The following is a 9,263-nucleotide window of genomic DNA, read 5'->3' on the forward strand; positions in this document are numbered from 1 at the left end:
AGGAGGGGTGGATGGTTTTGGTTGGAGGGTTTAGCGGTGAGTAGACAATCAGCATAGAAAGATTGGAATGAAAAGAGATGAGAGAATGATGTACTGTGATCACATTTCCTGTCATTACTCCTCACCTCTATTACAAGTCTGAGTGTGATAAGAAGACAAAGGCTTTGCCTTTACAGGGAACTTTATCTGACAGTATTAATAATATATAACTTAATTGAAGAATAGGAATAGAAACCAGGAATGTCCCGCTCTATATAGAGCATGTTTGTGAGGCAATGCTAAAATAATAATAATATTGATCTTTAGACGCGGAGTAGATCGCTCAGACTGGGGAGGGGGTGAATAAACCTCCCTTCTATTCCCATCCTTATTCTAGATTTATCGCGGAGATCATCTCCACTTTCTGTCTGTATATACATCCCATATTCACCTCCTTGTACTGCGCACACACACCCCAGTGTTCTATCAGAAATGACCACAAGGTGGCAGAGCTGAATAACACTTATGCCGCACTCACACATTGTTACAATAAAAGATCCTCCACAATATCCCGCCTTATATTGTTACTTTACATGAAGTCACAAAAAGAGAAGATCGTGGAGTTCTAACCCTCAACACAATGGAGGAAAGAAGCAAGAACAACAAAACATTGTATCTACTCAATCAGCCCAGACAAATCTTTGTCTATTTGTATCTATTTCAATCAACAGCAGATCAATGTACGGGGGGGGGGGGGGGGGGGGTTGAGCTCATTCTGTGTACTTATAGTTCTAATTAACAATAATAATAATAAACATAATTCACATGTACAAAGTATCAGATACATACAAATCTGATCACAATATCACCCCGGGCAGCACACAGTCCTAAAAAAAAAATGTTTCCTAAATCATTGGACGTGTTTATCACCATAATGAGTTTACACATGATCTCCAATCCAAATCTGCGAACCATTTTATTCCCAATCATTCCAGTGTCTGAATGTCTTAGTATATATATATATATATATATATATATATATATATATATATATATATATTCAATACATTTCTATGTATTACATCCTAAATGACTATATACCAGTGATGGCGAACCTTGGCACCCCAGATGTTTTAAAACTACATTTCCCATGATGCTCCACTACACTGCAGAGTGGATGAGCATCATGGGAAATGTAGTTCCAAAACATCTGGGGTGCCAAGGTTCGCCATCACTGCTATATACCATACAGAAGGGATGAGCCGAACACCCCCGGTTCGGTTCGCACCAGAACTTTCGAACGGAACAAAAATTCGTACAAACTTCAGAACCCCATTGAAGTCTATGGGACTCGAATGTTTGAAATACAAAGTGCTAATTTTAATGGATAATATGTAAGATACAGTCCTAAAAAGGGTTTGGAGACCTGTCTCCTGCCCCTGGGGACATGGGTCAATGCTTAAAATGTTTTTAAAAATGGGCGTTTGGCAGGAGCACTGATTTTAATGATGATTAACCACTTGAGATCTGCGCTATAGCCAAATGACGGCTACAGCGCGGATCTCCTTTTCCGGGACTATGTCGTCCCGTGCACGAGTGGCCTGCGCGCCCCCCCGAGGGGCGTGCGCGGCGCGCTCTGTGATCGGCGAGTCCATGAGACTCACCTGATCACCGATCCGTGCAAGGGGTCGATCCCGACCCCTTATCACGTGATCAGCTGTCAGCCAATGACAGCTGATCATGTGATATAACGGAGCCGGTAATCAGCTATTATTCCTCCTCGCGCTGTCAGCGCGAGGAGAAAAAAAAAGCCGATCCAGCCCTGCTAGTGCCCATCTGCCCCCTGCCAGTGCCCACCTGCCCCCTGCCAGTGCCACATATATAAAAAGTAAGTGCCCCCTGTCAGTGCCACCCAGCAGTGCCCATAGTGCCACCCATCAGTGCCCACAGTGCCACCCAGCAGTGCCCACAGTGCCACCCAGCAGTGCCCACAGTCTGTCTCAAAGGTGCTGCACCCCAGTGCCACATATCCGTGCCCATCAGTGTCATCTACCAGTGCCCAGCAGTGCCACCCATCAGTGCCCAGCAGTGCCACCTATCAGAGCCACCTATCAGTGCCACCTATCAGTGCCCATCAGTCCCATCTATCAGTGGTACCTATCAGTGCCCATCCATGCCACCCATCCGTGCCACCCATCTGTGCCACTCATCCATGTCATCTTATCTGTGCCCATCTTTGCCCATCAGTGCCGCCTTATCTGTGCCCATCGGTGCCGCCTTATCTGTGCCTATTAGTGCCACCTTAACTATGCCTATCAGTGCCCACCAGTGCAGCCTATCAGTGCCTACCAATGCAGCCCATCAGTGCCCACCCGTGCAGCCTATCAGTGCCGCCTAATCAGCGCACTTCAATGAAGGAGAAAAATGACCCGTTTGCAAAATTTTATAACAAACTATTAAACATGATTTTTTTTTTTTTTTACATCTTTTTTTGTTTGTTTAGCAAAAAATAAAACTCTGAGCTGTAACTAAATATCACCAAAAGAAAGCTCTATTTGTGGGAAAAAAATGATAATAATTTCATTTGGGTACAGTGTTGTATGCCCGCACAATTGTCATTCAAAGTGCATCAGCGCTGAAAGCTGAAAATTGGTCTGCGACTAAGGGGGGTTTAAGTGCCCAGTAAGCAAGTGGTTAAAGTGAAAATAAAAGTGAAATATTCCTTTAAATATCATGCCTGGGGGGTGTCTATAGTATGCCTGTGAAGTGCCACGTGTTTCCCGTGTTTAGAACAGTCCCTGCACAAAATTACATTACGGAAAAAAAGTCATTTCAAACTGCTTGTGTTTTAAATGTAATATATGGTTCCAGCAATATGGATGAAAATCATTGAGAAAAATGGCATGGGTAATTCCTTGATCCAAAGAATACGAGGATCCTTCCGCAGGCTTTGCAGGACCAGGGAGGCCATGCAGCCTAGGTTAGCTGAGGCATTCATTCCGAAGTCCTCTGGGTCACTAAGGACAAGATGATCCGCAGCTACCTCCTCCCAGCCACGTACAAGTCCATGGTTTCTTGGGACTGTAAATCATCCCTACAAGACTGCTGCTGCTGCTGCTGATGCTGAGTGCCAGCCTCCACCTCCATGCTGACACAATCCTCCTCCTCCTCCTCCTCCTCCTCTTCCTGTGTGATGGGTGGGACAGCAGGAACACTGTCTGGATAAAGGGGGCCTTGAGAGGCAAGGAAGTCCTCCTCTTCCTGCCTCTGTTCTGTCTCAAGTGCCCTGTCCATTATTCCACGCAGCGTATGCTCCAACAGGTGAACCTCTTGTTCAGTGTCACTGATGCATGCACTGTCACTGCTCACCATCCTTGTGGCCTCCTCAAATGGTGACAGGACAGTGCATGCATCCCTGATCATGCCCCACTGGCATGGTGAGAAAAAAAAAACAAGCTCCTGGTGCCGTAGTCGCACAGGTACTCATTGACGGCCCTCTGCTGTGTGTGCAGCTGCTGCAGCATGGCCAACGTTGAGTTCCACCTGGTGGGCATGTCACATATAAGGCGGTTCTTGGGCAGGTTCAACTCCTTTTGGAGTTCAGCCAGCCAAGCACAGGCATTAAATGATCGGCGGAAAGATGGATTTAATATAGGAAAAGCTTGGCTTCTTATTCAGAATTTCCCACTGAAATGCATGGGTGACAGGCTGACCAGTTTGGTGTCATATTTTATTATTTCCAGCACTTGGCTCAGGCCAAATTGAACTATCTTATATAGTAGGATGCCAAATGAGTTTAAAACAAATGGAATTTGGGTGAGACAGGATCTATTTCATATAGGAATAGCTTGGTTTCCTATTCAGAATTTCCCTTTGAAATGCATGGCTGTCATGGTGCCATGTTTAGTGACATATTTTATGATTACCAGCACTTGGCTAAGGACAAATTGAACTATACTATATAGTAGGATGTCTAATGAGTATAAAACACGTGGAATTTGATTGAGCCAAGATCTATTTCATTTAGGAATAGCTTGGTTTCTTATTCAGAATTCCCCTCTGAAATGCATGGGTGAAAGGCTGACCAGTTTGGTGCCATACTGTATTATTTGCATAACCTGCCTGGGGCCAAATTGAACTATTCTATATAGTAGGATGCCCAATGAGTGTAAAACAAGTTGAATCTGGGTGAGCCAAGATGTATTTAATATAGGAATAACTTGGCATCTTAATCAGAATTTTCCATTGAAATGAATGGGTGACAGGATGACCAGTTTGGTGCCATGATATTTGATTTTCAGCACTTGGCTCAGGCCAAATTGAACTATCCTATATAGTAGGGTGCCCAATGAGTATAAAACAACTGGAACTTTGCTGAGCCAAGATGGATTTCATATAGGAAAATATTGGCTTCTAATTCAAAATTTCTCCTTTGAAATGCATGGGTAACAGGCTGACAAGTTTGGTGCCATATTTTCATTTCCAGCACTTGGCTCATGCCAAATTGAATTATCTTATATATTAGGATTCCCAATGAGTTTACAACAAGTGGAATTTGGGTGAGCCAAGATCTATTTCATATAGGAATAACTTATTTTTTTTTTCTTATTCAGAATTCCCCATGAAAAGCATGGCTGTCATGGTGCCATGTTTGGTGCCATATTTTCTGATTTCTAGCGCTTGGCTCAGGGCAAATTGAACTATCCTATATAGTAGGATGCCCAATGAGTATAAAAATAAGTGGAATTTGGGTGAGCCAAGATCAATTTCATATAGGAATAGTTTGGTATCTTATTCAGAATTCCCCATGAAATGCATGGCTGTCATGGTGCCATGTTTGGTGCCATATTTTCTGATTTCCAGCACTTGGCTCGGGCCAAATTGAACTATCCTATATAGTAGGATGCCCAGTGAGTATAAAACAACTGGAACTTAGATGAGCCAAGATGAATTTCATATAGGAAAAAGATTGGCTTCTTATTCAAAATTTCCCTTTAAAATGCATGGGTGACAGGGTGACAAGTTTGGTGCCATAATTTCATTTGCAGCACTTGGCTCATGCCAAATTGAATTATCCTATATAGTAGGATTCCCAATGAGTTTACAAGTGGAATTTGGGTGAGCCAAGATCTATTTCATATAGGAATAGCTTGGTTTCTTATTCAGAATTTCTCTTTGAAATGCATGGCTGTCATGGTGCCATGTTTGGTAACATATTTTATGATTTCCAGCACTTGGCTCGGGCCAAATTGAAGTATTCTATATAGTAGGATGTCCAATGAGTATAAAACAAGTGGAATTTGGCTGAGCCAAGATCTATTTAATTTAGGAATAGCTTGGCTTCTTATTCAGAATTCCCCTTTGAAATGCATGGGTGAAAGGCTGACCAGATTGGTGCCATACTTTACAATGTGCATAACCTGGCTGGGGCCAAATTGAACTATGCTATATAGTAGGATGCCCAAAGAGTGTAGAACAAGTGGAATTTGGGTGAGCCAAGATGGATTTTATATAGGAATAGCTTGTCTTCTTAATCAGAATTTCCCATTGAAATGCATGGGTGACAGGATGACCAGTTTGGTGCCATGATTTTTGATTTACAGCACTTGACTCAGGCCAAATTGAACTATTCTATATAGTAGGATGAGCAATGAGTTTAAAACAATTGAAATTCTGGTGAGCCAAGATGGATTTCATATAGGAATAGCTTTCCTTCTTTTTCAAAATTCCTCATTGAAATGCATAGGTGGAAGGCTGACCAGCTTGGTGCCATATTATATTATTTCCAGCACTAGACTCAGGTCAAATTTAACTATCATATATAGTAGGATGCCCATTTAGTATAAAACAACTGGAACTTAGATGAGCCAAGATATATTTCATATAGGAAAAAAGCCAATTGGCTTCTTATTCAAAATTTCCCTTTGAAATGCATGGGTGACAGGATGACAAGTTTAGTGCCATATTTTCATTTCCAGCAATTGGCTCATGCCAAATTGAATTATTTTATATATTAGGATTCCCAATGAGTTTACAACAAGTGGAATTTGGGTGAGCCAAGATCTATTTCATATAGGAATAACTTTTTTTTTTCTTATTCAGAATTCCCATTGAAATGCATGGCTGTCATGGTGCCAGGTTTGGCAACATATTTTATGATTTCCAGCACTTGACTCAGGCCATATTGAAGTATACTATATAGTATGATGTCCAATGAGTATAAAACAAGTGGAATTTGGCTGAGTCAAGATCTATTTCATTTAGGAATAGCTTGGCTTCTTATTCAGAATTCCCCTTTGAAATGCATGGGTGAAATGCTGACCAGATTGGTGCCATACTTTACAATGTGCATAACCTGACTGGGGCCAAATTGAACTATGCTATATAGTAGGAAGCCCATTGAGTATAAAACAAGTGAAATTTGGCTGAGCAAAGACGGATTTCATATAGGAAAAGATTGGCTTTTTATTCAAAATTTCCCATTGAAATGCATGGGTGACAGGATGACAAGTTTGGTGCCATCATTTCATTTCCAGCACTTGGCTCATGCCAAATTGAATTATCTTATATATTAGGATTCCCAATGAGTTTACAACAAGTGGAATTTGGGTGAGCCAAGATCTATTTCATATAGGAATAACTTTTTTTTTTTCTTATTCAGAATTCCCCATGAAATGCATGGCTGTCATGGTGCCATGTTTGGTGTCATATTTTCTGATTTCCAGCACTTGGCTCAGGCAAAATTGAACTATCCTATATAGTAGGATGCCCATTGAGTATAAAACAAGTGGAATTTGGGTGAGCCAAGATCAATTTCTTATAGGATTAGTTTGGTTTCTTTTTCAAAATTTCCCATTGAAATGCATGGCTGTCATGGTGCCATGTTTGGTAACACATTTTATGATTTCCAGCACTTGGCTCAGGCCAAATTGAAGTATTCTATATAGTAGGATGTCCAATGAGTATAAAACAAGTGGAATTTGGCTGAGCCAAATTCTATTTCATTTAGGAATAGATTGGCTTCTTATTCAGAATTCCCCTTTGAAATGCATGGGTGAAAGGCTGACCAGATTGGTGCCATACTTTACAATGTGCATAACCTGGCTGAGGCCAAATTGAACTATGCTATATAGTAGGATGCCCAAGGAGTGTAGAACAAGTGGAATTTGGGTGAGCCAAGATGGATTTTATATAGGAATAGCTTGTCTTCTTAATCAGAATTTCCCATTGAAATGCATGGGTGACAGGATGACCAGTTTGGTGCCATGATTTTTGATTTACAGTACTTGGCTCAGGCCAAATTGAACTATTCTATATAGTATGATGTGCAATGAGTTTAAAACAAGTGGAATTTGGGTGAGCCAAGATGGATTTCATATAGGAATAGCTTTCCTTCTTCTTCAAAATTCCTCATTGAAATGCATAGGTGGAAGGCTGACCAGCTTGGTGCCATATTATATTATTTCCAGCACTTCACTAAGGTCAAATTGAACTATCATATATAGTAGGATGTCCATTGAGTATAAAACAACTGGAACTTAGATGAGCCAAGATGGATTTCATATAGGAAAAAGATTGGCTTCTTATTCAAAATTTCCCTTTGAAATGCATGGGTGACGGGGCGCATGCGCGAAGTCTAACATGGCGGTCGCATCCTGCTAAGGCTCCGCACTCTCCACCACTGTTTCGGGACCTAACTACGGAACCGGACCCGCAACATTCGTCTTATTGGACTGTATCTCCACCTCGCAAACCCTGGCATCTAACGGTATGGTGCTCACGGGTCACAGAGGTAAGAACAAACCCAAACCCATCAAGGAGGCCCTCGCCCGTGCCTCGTCTAAAATGGCGGCTAAGGCCCTTGCTATCCAGCGGGCTTCCTCCGCCCCCAGCCGCGAAACTTCGGACAGCGATAATGACCATGAGGACAGCATACATGATCCCACGGATGCTTCCTCGTTACCATCAAGTATGATTCCCAGTGACTTTCTTAAACACATGGAAGCCATGCTACAGAAAGCCCTGAAAGTTACCTCGGAGCAGATCACTGACAGACTCTCGCGGGAGATACGTGACATTGGTCAGCGTACTGCTGCCTTGGAGTCCAGAATGGATGACATTGAACTCACCTTACAGGAGCAAGCCCAAGAACAAATTGCCCTCCGAGAGGAGAATGTCACCCTCCTCTCAAGATGGGAAGATGCAGAGAATCGCTCTCGTAGAGCCAACCTAAGAATAAGAGGTATCCCTGAGACAGTTGACGATGTTCAGTCCTTCGTAACGGCTATGTTTCAGGAATTAGCCCCGGGCATACCAATCGAACGCCTAGAATTCGACAGAATCCACAGGGCATTGACTCGCAGACAGGCGGACGGACCTCCCAGGGATATCATTGTTAAGCTGCATTTTTTTCGCACGAAAGAGCAACTACTCACTGCAGCACGCAATAAAGAATCGTTGCAGTTTCAGGGCCACACTTATCAGCTTTTTTCGGATTTGGCTCCCCTTACCATCACCAAGCGCCGGGCCATGAAGCCACAGCTACAGATCTTACTTCATCACCGAATGAAGTACACCTGGAGGTTCCCATTTGCTATACAGTTTTCCTATCAGGGACAGCAACACACTTGCTCGTCCCCGGAATCGTTGCAACGCCTGCTGGAAAGCCTTCATCTAGTTCGTCCTGACTCACACTCGGAGACCAGCCTGCCCCGCACTCCAGCACGTTCGGCAGCGCATCCCTACTCGGCTACGCCGCACCGTAACCAGCCTGGCCCGTTTTCTGTCCGCAAAGGAACCCCCGCCAGATTGCCGGATGACATAGCTTCTACTCCCAAATCTCGCCCGCCGTGCTGAACTAACTGCTCGGAAATTTTCACCCCCTTCTTTTTCAGTTTTCTCTCGCTAAATTTTTATATTTCCTTGTGAGGTTTCTAGGATTCGGACATCCGAGCGGAAGATGAATGATGTCCCCTACTCCGGAGGACTTCTTCCACCGAATCCTTTCGACCCGCTGTTCCGTACGTACTTGATCTTGTTTGTTCTTCTTTTTATTTTTATTTTTCCAAGTTTTTCAGCTCTGATGACCCCTAAATTGAAACCTTTTGACTTTTTAACCGTTTTTTCTTTTGATCTAGGGCTCTGTGCCTTCATGGAGTCTAACTCTCATACCGGTCCTTTGTATTGTGATTATCTTTTTATTACTGTGCCAAAGGAGCCTTACACCTGCACTATATAGGTCCAGTGATGTAAGGTTATACCCACAATTATTATGTATACATGAT

Source organism: Lithobates pipiens, unplaced genomic scaffold (genome assembly GCF_037356315.1).
Source record: "Lithobates pipiens isolate NorthernLeopardFrog02 unplaced genomic scaffold, aLitPip1_a1.2 Scaffold_51, whole genome shotgun sequence".
Lineage (NCBI taxonomy): Eukaryota > Metazoa > Chordata > Amphibia > Anura > Ranidae > Lithobates > Lithobates pipiens.